The sequence below is a fragment of the Oncorhynchus nerka genome, linkage group LG28, assembly GCF_034236695.1.
Source record: "Oncorhynchus nerka isolate Pitt River linkage group LG28, Oner_Uvic_2.0, whole genome shotgun sequence".
Taxonomy (NCBI): Eukaryota; Metazoa; Chordata; class Actinopteri; order Salmoniformes; family Salmonidae; genus Oncorhynchus; species Oncorhynchus nerka.
In genome coordinates, this window is record NC_088423.1 from 53,750,482 (window position 1) to 53,772,324 (window position 21,843).

Here is a 21,843-nt window from a genome sequence, read left to right on the forward strand (position 1 = left end):
AGTATTTCCGAGTAATACACGATAAGCAGGTCAGGGTTTGTCGACTGTGTATCCAGTCTGGGCACATAGTCAAGGACTGCCCTGAGTTTAAATGTTTCAAGTGTGGTTAACAGGGTCATTATGTGAGGGAATGTGTTGGAGGGAAGGCAAGGTCTTTTTGTGGTGGATGCCGAAAGAGACTAGAGGAGTGCAACTGTGGAGAGGTTTTGGCTGAAGTGGGGAGTCAGGAACTTTTTGAGGAAGCAATTGTATCACCACAAGAAGGAGAAGAAGATGGAGGAGAGGACGTGGTGGAGGGTGGAGAGACGGAGAAAGCAAGAAGGGAGAAGATGGATCAGAAGACGAATGAAATAGGGAGCAATATGGATTCAGAAATAAGAAGAGGGAGTTTTCAGGAGGGGGTGTGGGCTGGGTGGAGGAACTGGGGACTCACAGACTTTGGGGGGGACCTCGAGCGATGTGGGTGCCTCGGAAGGAGGTGAAGTGGAGGGGAGTGGGATGCTGACAACGATACAGGAGACACAAATGGATGCAGGAAGCACAACAGGCACAGGAAAGAAGATTTTGAGTTGGTTGGATGAGATGGATTTAGAGTCAATTTCAGATTCAGATGACATGGAAATTATTGATAGAACAAGGGGAGGCTACAGGAAGAGATAAGCGGCGGTGGAGGTGAAAAAGGACAGGAAATGATGAAAACATGACAACAGGTACAGGATAATGAGAAAATATAGATATTTTTAATTTATTGGAATGGTTCATTTTATGTCAATCAATGCGAATGGTTTAAGAACAAGGGAAAAATTCCAAAGAATAGTAAAAATGAAGAATTCTGATATTTTATGCCTTCAAGAAACACATTGGGACAATGTATGTATTTTAGAAGTTAAAAAAATATGGAGAAATTTTATTTTTGTTAACAATGGCAGGGGGAATTCAAGTGGTGTTGCTATTTTATTGAGGATGTGGTAGAGAATGTGAAAGATTTATAATGATAATAATGGGAGAATTTTAATTTTAGATTTTGAATATATGAATATGGTTTTTAGAATTATAAATATTTACGCGCCTAATACTGAAATAGAGCGCAAAGATTTATTTTTAGAATTAGGACAATGGTGTGAGGGAAACTGTATTGTAGTTGGTGATTTTAATGTTAAAATGGATAGACTGGATATGACAAGAGGAGCTTTTTTTAGAAGTGATGAATCTGTTTTTTTAAAGAAGATGATGTTAGAAAAAGGAATGATTGATATGTGGAGAGGAAAATCCAGACAAAAGAGAATTTTCTAGAAGGCAGGTGGTTTTAGGGGATTTGAAACAAACAAGGATAGATCTGGTTTTAGTAAAAGAAGGTTGAAGGAATTGTATGAAGGATATTATGTATGTTTTTGCAACTTTTAGTGATCATGCAGGTTTAACATTTTCAGTGGGCTTAGATAAGGAAAGAGCAGGGGGTGGAATATGGTGTATGAATGCAGGGTATTTAGAAGATGAGGAATATGGGAAACAACTTAAATCTTTGATAGCATGTGAAATGGAGGACAAGCAGAAAGAGAATGATAAGTGTTTATGGTGGGACAAGTTTTTAGTATAAGATATGCAAGGAAAAAGAGGGGTAGGATGAAAAGAAAATGAGTTGAGAGCTAAATTGGAAGAAGAAATGGGGAAGTGTGACAGTGAACCTAATTATAATATAGAAGAGTTTTTAGAGTTGAAAGAAAAATTGAGTAAATATGAAATAGATAAGTGTAAGGGGGCTATTATAAGAAGTAAAGCAAAGTATTTTTGAGGGGGAGAAATGCACTTGGTTTTTTCTTGGATTAGAGAAGAATAAAAGAGGAGAACATACACTGCTCAAAAAAATAAAGGGAACACTTAAACAACACAATGTAACTCCAAGTCAATCACACTTCTGTGAAATCAACCTGTCAACTTAGGAAGCAACACTGATTGACAATACATTTCACATGCTGTTGTGCAAATGGAATAGACAACAGGTGGAAATTGTCGGCAATTAGCAAGACACCCCCAATAAAGGAGTGGTTCTGCAGGTGGTGACCACAGACCACTCCTCAGTTCCTATGCTTCCTGGCTGATGTTTTGGTCACTTTTGAATGCTGGCGGTGCTTTCACTCTAGTGGTAGCATGAGACGGAGTCTACAACCCATACAAGTGGCTCAGGTAGTGCAGCTCATCCAGGATGGCACATCAATGCGAGATGTGGCAAGAAGGTTTGCTGTGTCTGTCAGCGTAGTGTCCATAGCATGGAGGCGCTACCAGGAGACAGGCCAGTACATCAGGAGACGTGGAGGAGGCCGTAGGAGGGCAACAACCCAGCAGCAGGACCGCTACCTCCACCTTTGTGCAAGGAGGAGCAGGAGGAGCACTGCCAGAGCCCTGCAAAATGACCTCCAGCAGGCCACAAATGTGCATGTGTCTGCTCAAACGGTCAGAAACAGACTCCATGACGGTGGTATGAGGGCCCGACGTCCACAGGTGGGGGTTGTGCTTACAGCCCAACACCGTGCAGGACGTTTGGCATTTGCCAGAGAACACCAAGATTGGCAAATTCGCCACTGGCGCCCTGTGCTCTTCACAGATGAAAGCAGGTTCACATTGAGCACGTGACAGAGTCTGGAGACGCCGTGGAGAACGTTCTGCTGCCTGCAACATCCTCCAGCATGACCGGTTTGGCAGTGGGTCAGACATTGTGTGGGGTGGAATTTCTTTGGGGGGCCGCACAGCCCTCCATGTGCTCGCCAGAGGTAGTCTGACTGCCATTAGGTACCGAGATGAGATCCTCAGACCCCTTGTGAGACCATATGCTGGTGCGGTTGGCCCTGGGTTCCTCCTCATGCAAGACAATGCTAGATTTATGTAATGAACATTTTGGATATGCCAGAATGGGTTTTATCTGAAACGAATAAGATTTTAGTTGATTTTTTATGGGATGGGAAGGGGGTGAAAATAGCTTTAAAACTTTGATTGCAGGTTATGAGGGGGGTTTGAAGTTGGTAGATTTAAGTGTAAGGAAAACAGCAATTAGAATAAAAATGGTACGGAAAAATGTATTTGGTGAATTGGATTATGGGTGGAATTTTTCATTTAAGAGTATTTGCAGGAGGTTGGGAGGATTGGGGACAATGGTTTATTGAGTATGAAGAAGGAAATGTTACGTAATATACCTTTGTTTTATAGAGAAGTGTTTGTGGCTTGGGGACAGATTTGACCAAATATTTATTATGAATGTACCATTTTAGAAAATATTTTAAATCAGCCTATATTTTTAAATCCAAAGATAGTGTAATAATATGTTGTTTTGTAAATATTGTATGAGGGCTGGGATGAGGCAGATATGTTATGGCACCTGAGGTAATTCCTGGGTTCCTTCCATTTCAGGCAATATATGATAATGTGGTTGAAGTAGATGAAGAAATAAGTAAAAACTACTGTGGAGAATATGTACAAGAAAATATTAGTATGTATTCCTGGGGAGTGGGTGATTTTAATAAATAAAGAGGTGGTCAAAAGATCGGTTTTATATTCTGAAAGTAATGGGGAGAAACATGATTTAATCAGGTTTAAATCATAAAATGGTTTATAGAAAATGTATTTTAAAAGGGATAAAAGTCACTGCTTCGGGAAAAGTGTGGTCTAGGGTGTTTGCATACATGTATGTGAAATCAATATGGAAGAATGTAAATGTAAAATATAAATCTATAGAATGTGAAGACAATGATTTTAAATTGAAACAACAAATTGATTTTTACAAATGTGGTTTTGCGTCAAATTTATAGGGATATTAAAATAGTATGTGATATTTGTGGTACGGGGGCTGAATGTAGTAGGTTAAATGATTTTCACAAGTTTTTAAACAGGCTTTAAGTAAAACATTGGGGAGAAGATATTTTTACTGGAGTGGAGGAGGTTGTTTACTTTTTCCATTTAAACCAAAAAGAAAGTTTTAAAGTTTAATTTTGAATTAAGTCATGTGATAAGATTAAGGAATTTAGGTGATTATGAAGGGAAAATTGTGTGTGGAGTTTTTTTTAGGAGTATTTTAGAGAAAGATAGATAATATATAGATACGGTGGAGGAAACTGTGTGGGTGAGTACTTTAATTGAAATTCTGTCAAATGGAAAACTTGTAATTCATTATTAATTGGTATTAGTGGATAATTGTGTTGTTTTTCTTTTTTCTGATTTTGTAAAAGGGTGAATTGTTCATCTTTTGTCTGAATGTTGTAAATATTGTGTGTTTTTTTTAAAATGTGCCCGATCTGCAAAGCTAAGCAGGGTCGGGCCTGGTTAGTACTTGGATGGGAGACCGCCTGGGAATACCAGGTGCAGTAAGCTTTTTGTCAACTCTTTGTCCGTTTTTTCCCACAAGGCTGAAATATGTGCCCTCGCTTTGAAATAAGTAAGCAAGGTTAGTTTGTATTTCATCCAACAATCTGTGCTACAAATTATGGCTACAGTCTTGTAAATTTTGATAATTATCGACCGTTAACACTTTTAAATTGCGATTATAAGATTTTAGCCAAGGTCTTAGCTAATAGAGTTAAAAACGTTATGGGTGGGGTAATATCAGAGACACAGGTATATAGTGTACCAGGGAGGGATATTTCTGACACAGTGGGAACCATAAGGGATGTGATAAAGCATATGGGGGAGGAAGGGGGGTTTGTGCTGAGTCTGGATCTAAATAAGGCTTTTGATAGAGTTGATCATTCCTTTTTATTGCGTACACTTGGAAAATTTGGTTTTGGTGAAAGAATGATGGGTTGGATTAGATTACTGTATGGATCTGCAAGGAGCAGAGTAAAATGTAACGGGCTATTAACAGATGCTTTTCCTCTGGAGAGATCTGTTAGGCAGGGCTGTCCTTTATCAGCTGCTCTTTATAGTTTTTCGGTGGAGCCGCTTGCAGCAACGATTAAAGCAAATAAATTCATTAGAGGATACCGGATGGGGGGGAGAGTGTTATACAGCAATATGCGGATGATACTACATGTACTGTGATAGATGTTGAAAGTGTGAAGAACGTAATGGAGTGCTTTGAGGTATATGGCAAGGCATCAGGTGCAAAACTTAATGTTGAAAAATGTGAAATAATGTATGTGGGGATAGATGCAAAGGTGGACTGTGGATTCCCTTTCAAAAAGGCTGAAGGTAATATAAAGACTTTAGGAGTGTGTTTGGGGGTGGATGAAGAAGGGACGAGAGATGTGACTTGGACTGGGGTTTTGAATAAAATAAAACATACTCTGTCCTATTGGAAGGCAAGAAAACTGTTTTTAAGGGGGAAGGTGGTGGTGATTAATTCATTGTTGGCATCCAAATGTATCTATGTTTTAAGTTCGTTGGATATGCCACAATGGGTGTTAAAAGAATTCAATGGTTTGGTTGCAGATTTCCTATGGGATGGGAAGGGGACTAGGATTGCAGGGGCAACACTTATCTCGGATTTAAAGGATGGGTGGTTGAAATTGGTGGATTTGGATGTGAAGAGAAAAGCAATGAGAATAAAAACTGTGCAAAAGTACCTATATGGGGATGTAGATTATGGATGGAAAATGTTTTTTTTAATATTTTTTGTACAGAAGTGGGGGTTGTGAAGAAAGTGGATTATTGATGACATGGAAGAAAGATATGGTGGAGGAGTTGCCTGAGTTCTATAAGGAGGTGTTCTTGGCATGGGGGGAATTTCTTCCTCAGATTGAGTACACATGTACCAATAAGGACAACATATTTAATCAGCCTGTGTTTTTAAATCTGAAAATAGAGAGTGGTGGGAAGGTGCTGTACAACAAATTGTTTATGAAGGCTGGGTTATTATTGGTAAAAGATTTTATTTACGAGGTTATACCTGGTTTTTTAAGGGAGCAGGCAATTCTGGATACTGTGTGGGAGTTTGATGGTACAGTGAAGAGTAAATTAGTATTAAATATATATGAAAGAATTAAATTATGCATTCCCGGGTGAGTGGATAAAAGTGATAAATGGGGAGGGGGATGAGGACTTGTATGTATTGCCAAGTCTCTATGTAGGTAAGGGATCGGGGAAAGAATTATTATCAAAAGTAACACAGAAAAGAGTGTACACGTGTATGTTGAAGTCTGTGTGTGTGAGGCCTGCGGCTGAGAGGATGTGGAGAAAAATGTTTTTTGATTTGGATGTTTCTTTGTTGTGGGAGAATTTGGTTTTGTTTGGGAATAAACGAAATTGTGAGAACATGGATTTTATGTTACGGCATAATCGTATATACACAAATATTGTTTTACATCAGATAAACCATGATGTCCAGCGTGAATGTGATGTGTGTATGATGAAGCCAGAGTCTTTGTTACATTTATTTGTCGAATGTCCATGTCTGACAGATTTTTTCAATGAAATAAAACTTTTGTTGTGGAGGCACTGGAGAAGAGAGTTTATAGAAAGTTTTGCATGGGACAGGTTAACATTGTTTGGAGTGGTGGGGAAATGTTCAGGTGTGAATGTGTACCTGTTGAATATTGTATTGAGTTTTGTGAGGTATGCAATTTACTGTAGAAGGAATATGGAACATTTTGAAGGAAAAAAGTGGAATGTCTGGGTAATCTTTAAAGTAAGTTTAAGTAAGCATGTGGAATGTGGAATTAATGTATAATGCAAAACTAGAGAAATTTGAAAGTATGTTTGTAAAGGGGAGTACTTTAGTGTCTATGGAGGAGGGGGGAGGGGGATTTAGGGTTAACTTCTGAAATTGTGTATGTCTAATGTCTATATTAGATTATGTATTTTTTTTATTAGTGAATATGATGGTGTAAATATGTTTTATTTTTATTTATTTTTTATTTTTGGGGGGTTTGTTTTGGAAAAAATGTTCTGATGTTGATGGAATGAAATGAATAGAAGGATTGTTAGTGTTTATGTGATTTGGTTGTAAATTACTATGACATTTTTATAATAAAAAGAAAAAAAAGAAAAAAGTACGCCTGATCTCGGAAGCTTAAGCAGGGTCGGGCCTGGTTAGTACTTGGATGGGAGACTGCCTGGGAATACCAGGTGCTGTAATCTTTTTGTCAACTCTTGGTCCGTTTTTTCCCACTGGGCTGAAATATGTGCCCTCGCTTTGAAATAAGTAAGCAAGGTTAGTTTGTATTTCATCCAACAATCTGTGCTACAAATTATGGCTACAGTATATGCAATTTCTTCCACTTTTTGAGTAACACAAAGATGCTTATCTAAATGGTGAACATGCAACAGCTGTTAATCAGACTTACGACCACACTGGCCTGAGTACGCCTGATCTCAGAAGCTAAGCAGGGTCGGGCCTGGTTAGTACTTGGATGGGAGACCGCCTGGGAATACCAGGTGCTGTGGATAAGGCATCTGACTTTGAATCAGAAGATTGAGGGCTCGAGTCCCTTCGTGGTTGTTTAATTTCATTAGCTCAGCTAATTTGAACATGTTTGCAATTTCCCGAAATAAGGAATTGGTCTTGTTGCTTTGAAAAGCTTAGACATTGTTATTCAACTTTAATAATCTAAGACTGCAAGGCCTGAGAATTATTGTGTCTGATTCTGCATCGCAAGATTGAGGGAAAAGGTCTCTTCTTACATGTTAAATATCACTAGCTTTCCTCATTCGGACAGGTTCACAACTTTGATGTCTACTGTTGCATAGCAAAGTCTGTATGATGTCAAATAGGGTCGTTTAATTTCATTAGCTCAGCTAATTGGTACATGTTTGCAATTTCCCTAAATAAGGCATTGGTCTTGTTGCTTTGAAAAGCTTGGACTTTGTTGTTCAACTTTAATAATCTAATACTGCAAGGCCTGAGAATTATTGTGTCTGAATCTGCATCGCAAGATTGAAGGAAAGAGTATCTTTGTACTTGTTAAAAATCACTAGCTTTCCTCATTAGGACAGGTTCACAATTTTGATGTCTATTGTTGCATAGCAAAGTCTCTATGATGTCAAATAGGCATGTATTACACAGACTGCGTGGCCTAATGGATAAGGTGTCCGACTTCAAATCAGAAGATTGAGGGTTCCAGTCCCTTCGTGGTCGTTTAATTTCATTAGCTCAGCTACTTTGAACATGTTTGCAATTTCCCGAAATAAGTCATTGGTCTTGTTGCTTAGACGTTGTTATTCAACTTTAATAATCTAAGACTGCAAGGCCTGAGAATTATTGTGTCTAATTCTGCATCGCAAGATTGATGGAAAAGGTCTCTTCTTACTTGTTAAATATCACTAGCTTTCCTCATTTGGACAGGTTCACAACTTCTATGTCTACTGTTGCATAGCAAAGTCTGTATGATGTCAAATAGGGTCGTTTAATTTCATTAGCTCAGCTAATTGGTACATGTTTGCAATTTCCCTAAATAAGGCATTGGTCTTGTTGCTTTGAAAAGCTTGGACTTTGTTGTTCAACTTTAATCATCTAATACTGCAAGGCCTGAGAATTATTGTGTCTGAATCTGCATCGCAAGATTGAAGGAAAGAGTATCTTTGTACTTGTTCAAAATCACTAGCTTTCCTCATTCGGACAGGTTCACAAATTTGATGTCTATTGTTGCATAGCAAAGTCTCTATGATGTCAAATAGGCATGTATTACACAGACTGCGTGGCCTAATGGATAAGGCGTCTGACTTCGAATCAGAAGATTGAGGGTTCGAGTCCCTTCGTGGTCGTTTAATTTCATTAGCTCAGCTACTTTGAACATATTTGCAATTTCCCGAAATAAGGCATTGGTCTTGTTGCTTTGAAAAGCTTAGACATTGTTATTCAACTTTAATAATCTGATATTGCAAGGCCTGAGAGTTATTGTGTCTGATTCTGCATCGCAAGATTGAGGGAAAAGGTCTCTTCTTACTTGTTAAATATCACTAGCTTTCCTCATTCGGACAGGTTCACAACTTTGATGTCTACTGTTGCATAGCAAAGTCTCTATGATGTCAAATAGGGATGTACCAAAAAGACTGCGTGGCCTAATGGATAAGGCGTCTGACTTTGAATCAGAAGATTGAGGGTGCGAGTCCCTTCGGGGTCGTTTAATTTCATTTGCTCATCTAATTTGAACATGTTTGCAATTTCCCGAAATAAGGCATTGGTATTGTTGCTTTGAAAAGCTAAGACATTGTAATTCATCTTTAATAATCTGATATTGCAAGGCCTGAGAATTATTGTGTCTGATTCTGCATCTGCTGTGTCTTTCACATTCTGTCTTCTTCAGTCGCGACAGCAAACTGGTGACGAGTGTTGACAAATTAACAAAGAGCAAAATGAGATCAATTCATTTTTTTAAGAGAAAATGAAAAACTATCCCTCTCAATCCTCCATAACTGCTTAAGTTACACCTCCGTATCTGTAGTGGAAGATGATGGACCTAGAGCGGTGTTTGTCAAATCATGAGACATACCTATGATCGGTCTTCTCACAAAAACGTCTCTAGCTTCCGTACAGTTTGACCTACAAATTCGTATGACCACTCTCCTCTGAAAAGGGGAGACCCTCACGAACACGGTGGTATTCTCCATTTCTCTACATCCTCCACAAGTGTCAGGGGACTCGTCTGAAGTCAGAACCGTCTATGTGCCAACTTCTGTTTGTAAAATCCTAAATCTTTGGGCTACAAACTAATGTGACCCCACTTGTCACAATGTTCTCCGTGTTGCCCTACGTTCCCCACAAGTGTCACGGGACTAATCTGAAGGTAACCGGAACTGATTAAAATGATAGATTATTTAACCTGGGACTCTCGCAACTTAAACCATAATCATACACCTATACCGACGATCCGTTTGGTCAAAGAATTATCAGTTTCCACAAAAATGACAGTCAAGATATGAGTCGATGTCTCCATGTTGCTATTAGGCTGCATATAGCATTGGTGGCATAGTGGTGAGCATAGCTCCCTTCCAAGCAGTTGACCTGGGTTCGATTCCCGGCCAATGCAGAGCATGAATAATTCATTTGAATCATTATCCTTTTTTTGTGGGAGTAAAGGTTGTGGGACTTTCGAACCAAAAAGTGCATGTCAAAATATATTTGCAGTCCATCGCCTAAACCATTCAGCCACCTTGTCCTGCGCCCGATAGTTGGCATTCCGACAAGTGACCCAAGATCTGCCTGTCTGAGCTTGTTAAATTGAAACATAATAAGATTTTTACAAGTGGTTTTGCATTAAAAAAAATAGGAATATTAAGAGAGACTGATGTGTTGAATGTAGTAGGTTAAACTGTTGCGACGAGCAATCCCGTATCCGGGATCTTAAGTATAGCCTCAAGCTCATTAGCATAACGCAACATTAACTATTCATGAAAATCGCAAATGAAATGAAATAAATATATTGGCTCAAGCTTAGCCTTTTGTTAACAACACTGTCATCTCAGATTTTCAAAATATGCTTTTCAACCATAGCAAAACAAGTATTTGTGTAAGAGTATTGATAGCTGGCATAGCATTAAGCAGGCAACATTTTCACAAAAATAAGAAAAGCATTCAAATAAAATAATTTACCTTTGAAGAACTTTGGATGTTTTCAATGAGACTCTCAGTTAGATAGCAAATGTTCAGTTTTTCCAAAAATATTATTTGTGTAGGAGAAATCGCTCCGTTTTGTTCATCACGTTTGGCTGAGAAAAAACCCTGAAAATTCAGTAATTAAAACGCGAACTTTTTTCCAAATTAACTCCATAATAATCGACAGAAACATGGCAAACGCTGTTTAGAATCAATCCTCAAAGTGTTATTCACATATCTATTCGATGATAAGTCACTCATGGCAGTTTAGTTTCTCCTCTCTTTAAAATGGAAACATGCACGCACCTGGAGACTACGCAATAGTTTCGACGGAGGACACCGAGCGGACACCTGGTAAATGTAGTCTCTTATGGTCAATCTTCCAATGATATGCACTCACAGATAATATATTTGCAGATTTGGAAACGTCAGTGTTTTCTTTCCAAAGCTGTCAATTATATGCCTAGTCAAGCATCTTTTCGTGACAAAATATCTTGTTTAAAACAGGAACATTTTTCATCCCAAAAATGTAATAGCGCCCCCTAATGCATAACTGGTTAAAAGATTTTCACAAGTTTTTAAAAGGGCTTTCAGTAAAACATTGGGGAGAAGAGATTTTTAGTGGGGTGGAGTAGAGGTTGTTTCTTTTTGGTTTAGATGGGAAAAGTAAAGTTTTACATTTTAATTTGGTGAATTTTGTACTTAATCTTATGGAATATCTAGCATGACTAAGAAGGAATTTAGGTCATTGTGAAGGGAAAATTGAGAGCGTGAAGTTTTTTTTAGGAGTATATTACCTATAGATAAGGTGGAGGAAATTTTTAAAAACTGTGTGGGGGAGTACTTTCATTGAAATTCTGTCAAATGGAAAACTTATTTAATTCATTGCTATTAGTGAATGATTGTTTTTCTGATTTTGTAAAAGGGTGAATTGCTAATCCTTATTTATTATTGACTGAGTGTTCAATTTTTCATAAAAGATTTTAAATAAAAAAGTTTTACAAAGTACTCCTGATCTCGTCAGATATCGGAAGCTGAGCAGGATCGGGCCTGGTTAGTACTTGGATGGGAGACCGCCTGGGAATATCAGGTGCTGTAAGCATTTTGCTCCAGCAGAGGGTTCTCGTGTCACACGAGGAGCAACTCCCTTTTATTTATCACCCTAATAATGTTGTGTCTTTTTATTGGACTAAATGCAGTTTGTTAGTGTTTCCCTGCCCTGATCAAATCTAATAATGGACAGTGCGTTTCCCTCAATCTTGGCAGTGCATTCAGGATTTGTTATTAGGCTAGGAGACTGTCAATGTCTGCAGTCCATTAGGGCCCTGTAAAATCCCTTCAATGTTTTGCCTGACCCCCCCCCTTGTCCCTGCATCTGTAGGTTTTCGCTCTCAAAAGTAAACCTTTAACACGATTGGATGTTCTGTCTACGACAACGTTTAAAACCCTAGGAGGAAACCACTTGAGGTATGGGAAAAAATTAAAACATCGATTTTGGGGTGTAGTTACCCTTTAACTAGACATTTCATAAAGATCGACTGCCTAGGAACTGCCTTGGTCAGGGGCAGATTTTTACCTTCTCTGCTCAGGGATTCAATCTTGCAACCTTCTGGTTATTAGTCCAACGCTCTACCCACCTGCCTGCCCAAGATTGAACTAATAATATTACAATTAAAATGCACTTTTCAATAAAGCGTTTCACATTCTCCACTGGTTGAATACTATCCTGTGTCCTCAGGTTAATGGAGTTAAGCATAGTTTTTTCCCCCTGTATATATGAATTACATATTCAATCATGTTTAGTCTATGGTATAGTTACAATGTGTAATCATTGATATCCCAGGATCAGTAAGCGCTGTTGAAGTGTATAATTGTAACACATACACCGCATCGTTTGATAAGACTGAAAAAGTGTCATACCTGAACCGCACCTTTATTTGCCAAGGAAGAGTACATGGCCGGTGAAAATATTCAATGTACAGGCTACAATATGGGAATCTCATATGTGGTAATAACTAAAATACATGTGTATATAGGTCTTGCATCCTTGGCACAATAAAGGTATATTCTACTCTAGCCTTCATTAATGCCATTCAGACTTGAGGTTCATTGATTGGTATGAATATTAGTTCAGAGCTACGTTTTACGGTCCATACCGAGAGCGGCAACAGTTATTTTTAATCCGACTCAAGCAAGTAAATAGCTAGCCATGTTACTTCAGCTGCATTGCAAGGCAAGCTTACAATTGTGCAGTCAATGCTTTAGCTAGCTAGATTCTTTACATCCACTTTTTCACAAGACAACATCCTGGTTTGTTGGTTCTCAGGAGTCCCTGAAAGACGAATGACAAATTCATTCTCCTAACACTAGCTAGTCTGGTAATTTGCTAAATAGAGATGTTCGTAATTTAACTTTGACAAAAAAAATATATAGCCGCGTCTCTACATTATCACAGTCCTCTCAAATTGTACATTTGCTTGACTTGTTAAGACAACTTCCATCTGTTTTGTCAGCAATCTTTGTTGAGCGCTACAAGGCAAGGGTGGCTCATGTCAAAATTTGTCTTTGTTCATCACAAAGCCTTGGGACCCAAATGCATAATGATTGCGCAAACTCCCCCTTGTGGAGGTCTGGAGCAATGAAGCCGTCCCGCGTTGCAGCTTGCAACTTTTAAAGGAGTGTCTTCAGTCCCCGCTGTTCCGTACGGTGTGTGTTGAAATCTTATCCTGATGCGGAATAGATTGCAACGTATTCATGGCTCTACCTTCGTAGTTCGGACTTGGAGATTGTGAAGAGATGTCTTGTGGGGAATGCATGGGTGTCCGAGCTGTGCGCTAGTAGTTTAAAAAACAGACAGCTCGGTACATTCAGCTTGTCAAACTTCTTACACAAACAAGTAGCGATGAAGTCATGCTCTTCCCATTTGAGCCATGAGAGATTGACATGCATATCATTAAAGAAGAAATGTCCATATTTGGATGGAAACCAAGCTTGTGAGAGGTATCAAGGAAAGTTGTAATTTCAGTTGAAAATTACCAACACTGCATCCAACCACAGCCCTGCTGGTTTCACTTTGGCAAACCACCATCTGCTATAACATTGAGTCAGTTCATCCTACTGGACAATGGAAAGCTTTTGTTTCGTCACCCATTGTTTGTCCTAGACGGGAAATTGGTGTGCAACACTCATCTCCCTCCGGTGGATGGTTCAGAGTTCCATGCTTACAAAAGGGTTGATTGATACATGTCAGATGACAAGCCTACGACATGGTGTTAAATGCAAATCAGATACAATTAAGGTAGCTCCAACGGTTAGGATTGTTTTATATAGAACACTTTATTTGACATGTTAGAACAAGACATTACACCCAAAGAATGTATCCAGAAGAAACATATAAATGACCCTCCTCAAAGAGGTCTTTGACATGTCATTGACCTGTTGAGAGAGATAAACTATTAGTTCAGTTATGGTCTGCCAGGGTCTGAAAAGCATAAAACAAGACCTACCTCTTTTCGGGTTGTCCTACTTCACACATTGTCCACTACAGGGGCCGCCAGACGGACTACTGGCATCACAGATGATCACATCACAATGGACAAAGACCTAGGAATCAAAGATTTAATGGTGTCAGATTTTTTATTTTTTTTTAAAGGGATGATTGCCACTCACAAAATTAACCAATAAAGATTGTTGGGTGAACTTTGTTACCTGGCCACTCGGCTCAACCGCATCCTCCGCGAAGGAAAACATATAGGCCTCAAAGCGTTTGACGTGAGGGGGGAAGTGGACCCTGGCGTCAGCTACCACCGGGTGGAAGACACCACGGTATGGATCCTCTGGGTTCTCACAGCTGCCAGTGTAGAGAGAGGGACTAAGTTAGGAACAAGAAAACACTGCAAACCCCAACCGCCTTGTGTACGAAGTCTTGTGGTGGTGTCATGACTGTCCTGTGAGAATCAGATCAATTTACAGCAGAAGTGGGTTCTTTCTCCCCGTCCAGTATGAACTAAAGGAATGTTTTTGCTAACAGGCTTTACCCAACAAAAATCACCTTTGTCTTGAAAAAACATATTTCATATACAATGTAAGGGAATACCCCCCTGTATTGGACAAAAATGAATGGGAAGTCATTGGCATCGGACAAACCATATACACATTGTCCAATACCACCCAATTCGGCGTTGATTCATCCAAAGTGTATTGCAAATGCCATATGGCAATTGCCAGTTGTAACACTTTAAAAAATCCAACAGGTGGCGAATCCGCTCCACCTTGGTTTTTCATATTGGAAATGTAACCCAAGTCAACGTCCAAAAGCAAAATGTTGAAAAAATGATTTTTTTTGTCAAAAACTTATCACCCCTTAAAAAAGTGCTTTCTGGACCGTTTTTCGAAATTCTTTCAATTTTTGTTGTCAATTACACATGTGTAAGAACGGTATGAATATACTTTTGTCCAATTTTTTGGGGCCAAATGCCATAAGAAATTTGACATGCTCAAAAATCCTGCAGAAATGCAAAATTGACTGGCCTGATGAAGTCGGGATGGCCAGGCAGTGATAGTTGTTCCTTTCCATCACTCGTTGTGTTGACTTCATCATGTCCATTTGGTGATGTTTTTTCACTATAGAATCATATTGCAAATGCACGTGCATTTGCAATATGTTTCAATGGGCATTTACCATATGAAATTTGGCATGCTCAAAAATCCTGCAGAAATGCAAAATTGACTGGCCAGATGAACTCGGGATGGCCGGGCAGTGATAGTTGTTCCTTTCCATCACTCGTTGTGTTGACTTCATCATGTCCATTTGGTGATGTTTTTTCACTATAGAATCATATTGCAAATGCACGTGCATTTGCAATATGTTTCAATGGGCATTTACCATATGAAATTTGACATGCTCAAAAATGCAAAATTGACTGGCCTGATGAACACAGGATGGCCTGGCAGTGATTGTTGTTCCTTTCCATCACTCGTTGTGTTGATTTCATCATGTCCATTTGGTGATGTTTTTTCACTATAGAATCATATTGCAAAAGCACGTGCATTGTTGTGCAACTGGTGATTGAAAATGGGCACCTGGTAACCCAAAAATAAAAAATATGTTTGTAAATGCATTTACCGGGACTCCTATTGTCCATGCCCGCTATGGGAGTACCCTACTACGGCCCTCTATCTATGGGGGCCGTCCTGAGTGCTTTATGGACTGTTTAAAATATTCTGATGGATACGCATTGTTGTGCAACTGGTGATTGAAAATAGGCACCTGGTAACTGTTGATAATGGGATATGATAAAGGGTGAGTCGGTCAAGGATCGATGCAGACAAGGTGGTAGATTGTACGACAAGCGACAGGTTTATTCAGAGTGAAGATATCTGGTACAGCGTATATACGGGCCCCTCTGTTAGCTCATCAGAGACTAGCAGAAAGGAACCTTGCTAACAGTGGGTACAAGCTTCATATACAGAACAGAAAGTAGGTTGATTTCTAGGAGATCGGATCTTCGGATTGGATCAGGCTGGGGTGTAGTCATCCGGCATTGGCTCTGTTGTCTGTCCGTCATCGTAGAATCCTGCCATGCCTGTTCTTGGTCGTCACACCATGTTCAGCTGAAAAGGAGATCTGGTGTGTGCGAGTTTGTCTCTAAGTCTAGGCTTTCTGCCAATCTGTGGGTGTCTTATCTGGGTGTCCTCGGCAGCTATGTGTGTACTGTATGTGCGTCGTCCCTGTCTTCTGGGGTCAGTGTGTAAGAGCGTATGCGTCCCTGTCCTGTCCTCAAGAGTCCGTGTGTAATGTGTGTGCGTCCCTATCTTCAGGGGAGTTGTGGCCGAACTGACGGCTAGCACCTGTGGCTAGGAGTATCCTGTTGTGACAGTGTCGTGGATGATTTAAGTGAGTGTGTGTGTGAGAGATATCCTGTATGGGGCCCAACCTGTTTTACTATGAAAATACGTTGTCTCAGCTATAGTAGTGTAATGTCACCTACATAAGAATTAGCAGTCCTCTACAAATCCCTCTCTTCACATCTCCCCAGAGACGTGACACAACCTAACTAGATTCTGATACAAAAGAAAACTTTTCCCAAAGGGGCTATGAAAAAGGCACAACATTAAAAAGAAATGGATGTATATGTATTACCACCATGTTCTCCACTCAATCCCACTATGTACTAAATTGGCTACCAGCCACCTAGGAACTTACAACCCTCATGTAACAGAGCGGAGAACAACAGCTCAAAATGAAAGTAAAAATGATACTCTACATAAGCCAACTTTTTCCAGCCGGAAAAAGTTGTGATACCCTCTCTTCACATCTCCAAAGAGATGTGACACGCTCTAATGGGTATTCTCCACCTCATCCTCAAACTCTGGCAGGTCATTAGCAAGCAGAGGATACATCTGGGAAGGGGAAGCAGGGTCAATAGCTTTAGAGATAACTCTAGTAGTAAGGGACCGGATACATGGAATGCAACAGCATCCACAGAGAACTAAGATGGCAGCAAACACCGAAATGGAGACCAAAATGGAGGAAACCAGGGTTTTATATTTACCAAACGCACTCATCCAGGAGTCCCACATCGAGGAATCTATCCCAGAATGAGATTTCATTTTACCATTAAGCGTCCGCAGACCCTCCAAAGCGGCCGACAAGCTACCATCCGAAGCTGTGTTATTGGGGATGAAAGTACAACACTGGTCACCAAACATAGAGCAAACTCCGCCCTTCTCAGAGAGTAACATATCAATGGCAATACGATTTTGGAAAGCCATCAGGCTGGTTGCAGCCAGTTGACCATGTACAGCTTCAAAACCCTGCTGAGTCCAATTGCCTAGCCTTTGGATGTTGTAATGTATGTAATTAATACGATCAACATTTTTGTTTACTGTACACCACCAACAGAGGGATGATTCAAATCCTGCAGCTACCTGATCTACTAACTTATACTCATCAGGCACTCCCCTGGGGACTCCAATAGCGTCTATGTAGGTGGGGTCTCCACTAGATGGGGTGGTGGCTCGCCTGGCACGTCCCCAATATCCGGGGTTTACTCCCTGGATCCGCAGGACGAGGTCCTCGGCTCCTATAGGGTAGATAGAAACAGGCAACAAGAGAGTAACAAGTGCACAGCGTCCAGTACTGTTGGAAGGTAACTTATCAAACAGGACAGTACTACCACACCACCACCACACATCTGCTCTGGATTTTGGCGTAAAGCTACCCTTAATATTAACTGTATCCAGACACCAATCTGCAGGAACCCATCCCACTTTAGTTCTTCCTCCCGTCATATTGACACAAGTAAAATTTGCCCTTGCTACCTGGTTGGAAAACACTGGTTTCCTATCGGTGAATTTAGTGACTGGATAGACACCATCCCAGGCAGTACAATTATCTCTGGGGTTATCAGTTGTCATAAATGGGATTAGACATGCTCGAGTCACCACTGCTGGGACAATTCGAAGCAATGGACGAGCTCCCATGCACACCACGCAACTCTGTCTGGTGGTATTTGCAGCTTCCTCTGTCAACAGTAGCCAATTATTGGAAAAACCTGAGACCCCTGTGGCTGTCAATATTACATCATCCGGGCTTTTAAGCCTGGATATTGTCTCCACCGGGCCAAACAGTGGGAATATAGGTGACCCTTTTACGGGTGCGTTCATGTCATTCCTTACTGTAACCGAAGTCGGTTTAGGATTCTTAGTCAAACAAATTCGCCACAGCCAATATCTGGTCCCGGAATTCCATGGGGCCAGTATGAAATCATAACACATTAAAGGCTGGTCCCCTGGTCTAACGGTAAGTTTCAGTCCCGTTTTTGTCTTAGTTAAAGTCAGTCGCTTCCGCCATTCCAATGCCCTCTTGTTTGTCGTCCAGTCTTCCCACCCATTAATTGTCTCCCCCACTAAATTCTTCCAAGACCAATCGCCAACCTTTCCTAATGTCATATACCAGTGATGTCCGGCAGACCAGAGTGCACCGGTTCCTACCCCGTTCCTAGAGCCCCCTAAGGTCCCCCAAGGGATGTCAATGATACTAGTTGCATTGAAGGGCACACAAACAGTCGTACTGCGCACGTCGTTGGCCCTGCAATCAGTTTTAGGGGTGGTGGAGCGTTTCGTGTGCAAATGATTGGTCAGTTCTATATGTGTCATGGATGTGGTCAGGTTGGATGACCCATTAGAGGGTCCTATGTCTGCTTGTAATGTAGGTGTATGATGCTCTAATACCCACAGGAGAATCCCCATGGAAACTCCTGTGACCATTATAAAAATAACAAACACGGGGCCCGATATTCCCAATCTCTTCCAGGGATAGCCCCTATCTCTGGAAGGCCGGTTAGTTGGTGAGCTGGGGAGTTGCTCCCACATCCTTACCAACTAAGGGTTCTGTGGTTGGAATCAAATTTAGGTCGCTCAAATCGACCCTGACTTCAGTCAAAGTTCTGGAAGGAGTCGGTGCTGGTGTACAATGAGTCAAGTGGTGCCAAGGTGCGCCCGATTTACCTTTGACCTGGACTGAGTGTGAAGTAACCTCCTTCACTTCGTACGGTCCAGTCCACCTGGGATCCGCCCACTTTCTTTTGTGGACCTTGATCCTTACCCAATCGCCGACCTTTACCCTTGGCTGCTCTGGATCTCCCGTCAGCTCCCCCTCATGGACTCTGTGTATCTGTTTGGAGAGAGCTGCAGACAGTTCCGTCAATTTTCTTACATAGTCAGTCATACCTATCTGGTGTACATCAAGAGGGGGCATATGACCTCCCTCTCTTGGTGGACCTGGCATCACTCTTCCTGTCATTATCTCGTGGGGTGAAAGATGAGTCCCTGCCCCTGGTGATGACCTCATGGCCATCAACGCCAGTGGCAGGGCCTCCACCCATGTCAGTTTTGTACCAGCACACACTTTGGCTATCTTACACTTAAGAGATTGGTTGCAGCGCTCCACAAGGCCTTGGGCCTGCGGATTATACACGGAACAAAACTTGTGTATAATGCCGAACCTCTCCTCCACCTGTCTCAGGTGTTTGTTTGCGAAGTGGGACCCATTGTCGCTTCGGATTTGTCTAGGGACCCCATATCTAGGTATTAGTTCTGACTGCAGCCACTTAATGACCGTCTTCCCATCCTCCTTAGCTGTTGGAATTGCTTCTACCCATCTAGAGAATCTATCTACCATCACTAGCAAATATCTCTTCCCGTACTTCACATTGTCCTCTCCCATGTCGGTATAGTCTATACTGATGTCTTGGAAACATGCGTTTGGCACCGGGTAGGCTCCCATTGGGGTTTGGTAAGGCTTCTTTGGATTGTAGCTCCCACATATGTTGCATTCGTCACAGAATAAATCTGTCATGTCCTTCATGTGGGGGTGCCACCATATGTACGAAACCTTTTGGAGAGTTCTGAGTTTTCCTTCGTGGGTGAGTCCGTGGGCTTCCCTTATCAGTTCTGGACAGAGATTTGCTGGAGCCACCAGTCGGCCATCATGGCATCTCCATATTCCGTCTGGTCCTTTAGAGCCTCCCTTCTGTGTCCAAACCGAATATTCGTAAGGGCCTGCCTCTTCCTGTAGTTCTAGTATGTGTTGACTTGTCAGTTCAGTCCTTGCCGGTTCTATCCCGAGCACCATCTGTCGGGGGCTGTAGCCTCCTGCGGCCTTAGCTGCCAAGTCTGCTGCATCGTTACCATGATTGATTCTGCTGGTCAGTTTTTGGTGGCCACGGCATTTCATTATGGCCACTGTCTTTGGTAAGGATACGGCATGTATCAAACGTTCCATTTGGGCTCTGTGCTTGATGGGTAGGTTACCTGTGGTGGTAAAGTTGCGCCTAACCCATTGTGGTCCATCTATGTGCACGGCTCCGTGTGCATATGCCGAGTCCGTGTAAATGTTTACAGTTTTACCTTCGGCTTTCTCTAGAGCTTGAGTCAGACCCACAATTTCCGCAAGTTGTGCTGATGCTGGCTGGGGGACAATTCCTGATTCCAACGTGACATGTGTTTTGTCATGCAGCTGTTGTACGACTGCATAGGCAGCTATGTTACCTGTGTCTCCCTTGTAGCAACATCCGTCTGTGTACAGCCATAGGTCTGGTGATGTCAATGGTTCATTTTCCAGGTCTGGTCTCAATTTGAGCTCTTCTGCTGCCCTCTCTTGGCAGGAGTGTGCTAGGCCCTCCTCAGCGTTGAGGGCATCTGCCATGTTCTTGTCGGTGTTCACAAAAGTGATGTGAGACTAGGTGCATTTGTTCTGGATTTTGTTTTTTCTGTCCGCGCTGAAAGTGAATTCTTTGCTGTTGAGGTATGCTGCCACACCATGGTGGGTGTGTATTTGCATCTTGTGGCACATTACCAGGTGTGCTGTCTTCTCAATAGCCTTGGCTACCGCTGCTACGTATCTGGAACAGGTGGTCTGTCCGGTTTCAATGTGGTCCAGTTTTGAAGAGTGGTACATAAGTACTCTTCTCTCCCCCTCATGTTTCTGAAAAAGGACGGCGGATGCAAAGCCTTCCTTCTCAGAAACATCCAAGTGAAATGTCTTCGTGTAGTCTGGTGCAGTGAGGACAGCCGCAACAGACAAGTCAGTTTTCAATAGGGCAAACGCCGTAGAAGCTTCAGGAGTCCATGTCAGTGAGGCCTGTAGGTTTCTTGGGCCTGCTTCCCGAACAATTTCTCTCAGTGGTTCAGTTCTTTCAGTATAGTCCGGAATGTGAGTACGGCTGTACCCCGTCAACCCCAAGAATGAGAGCATACCTGAGACCGTAATGGGTCTGGGGTGGTGTAAAATTGAGTCTCGGTGTGATTTTGAGAGGCCGGCCCCCTCGCTTGAGATTTCCCTTCCCAGGAACAGAACGGTTCGTCTGCATGATTGGACTTTTGACATCTTGACTTTGTAGCCTTTGACTGCCAGAAAGTCTAACAGGGTTTTAGTCATTTCTAGACAGAGGTCTGAGGTGGGAGCCCCCAGCAACAGGTCGTCTACGTATTGTATGAGTATCACTCCTTCTGGGATTTTCAGTTCCGCCAGATGAGTCTTCAGAATATGATTGAAAATTCCAGGGGAAGAAGTGTAGCCTTGGGGAAGTACGGAATAAGTAAATTGCTGATTCTCGTAGGTAAAGGCAAACAGCGGCTGGGAAGCCTCATCCAATGGGATGCTGAAAAAGGCATTGGCCAAGTCCACCACGGTGAAATACCGATGCTTTGGTGACAGGTTGCTCAGAGTGATGTGTGGGTCGGGAACTGGGAGATCGATAGGTGTGGTAACTTCATTTACCGCTCGGAAATCCTGTACCTTCCGGTATGTTTCTCCATCTGCC

At 41.6% G+C, this 21,843-nt stretch overlaps 2 non-coding genes and 1 pseudogene across 2 annotated transcripts; all 3 read left to right on the forward strand.

The window, feature by feature from the left end:
* Positions 1-7,262: 7,262 nt before the first annotated feature.
* On the forward strand, positions 7,263-7,371 carry LOC115122518 (5S ribosomal RNA; annotated as a pseudogene).
* A 1,241-nt stretch (positions 7,372-8,612) lies between these two features.
* trnar-ucg (transfer RNA arginine (anticodon UCG)) lies at positions 8,613-8,685 on the forward strand. The gene has a single exon. It is a non-coding gene; the product is annotated as a tRNA-Arg (tRNA).
* Positions 8,686-9,878: 1,193 nt separating this feature from the next.
* trnag-ucc (transfer RNA glycine (anticodon UCC)) lies at positions 9,879-9,950 on the forward strand. The gene has a single exon. It is a non-coding gene; the product is annotated as a tRNA-Gly (tRNA).
* Positions 9,951-21,843: the final 11,893 nt, after the last annotated feature.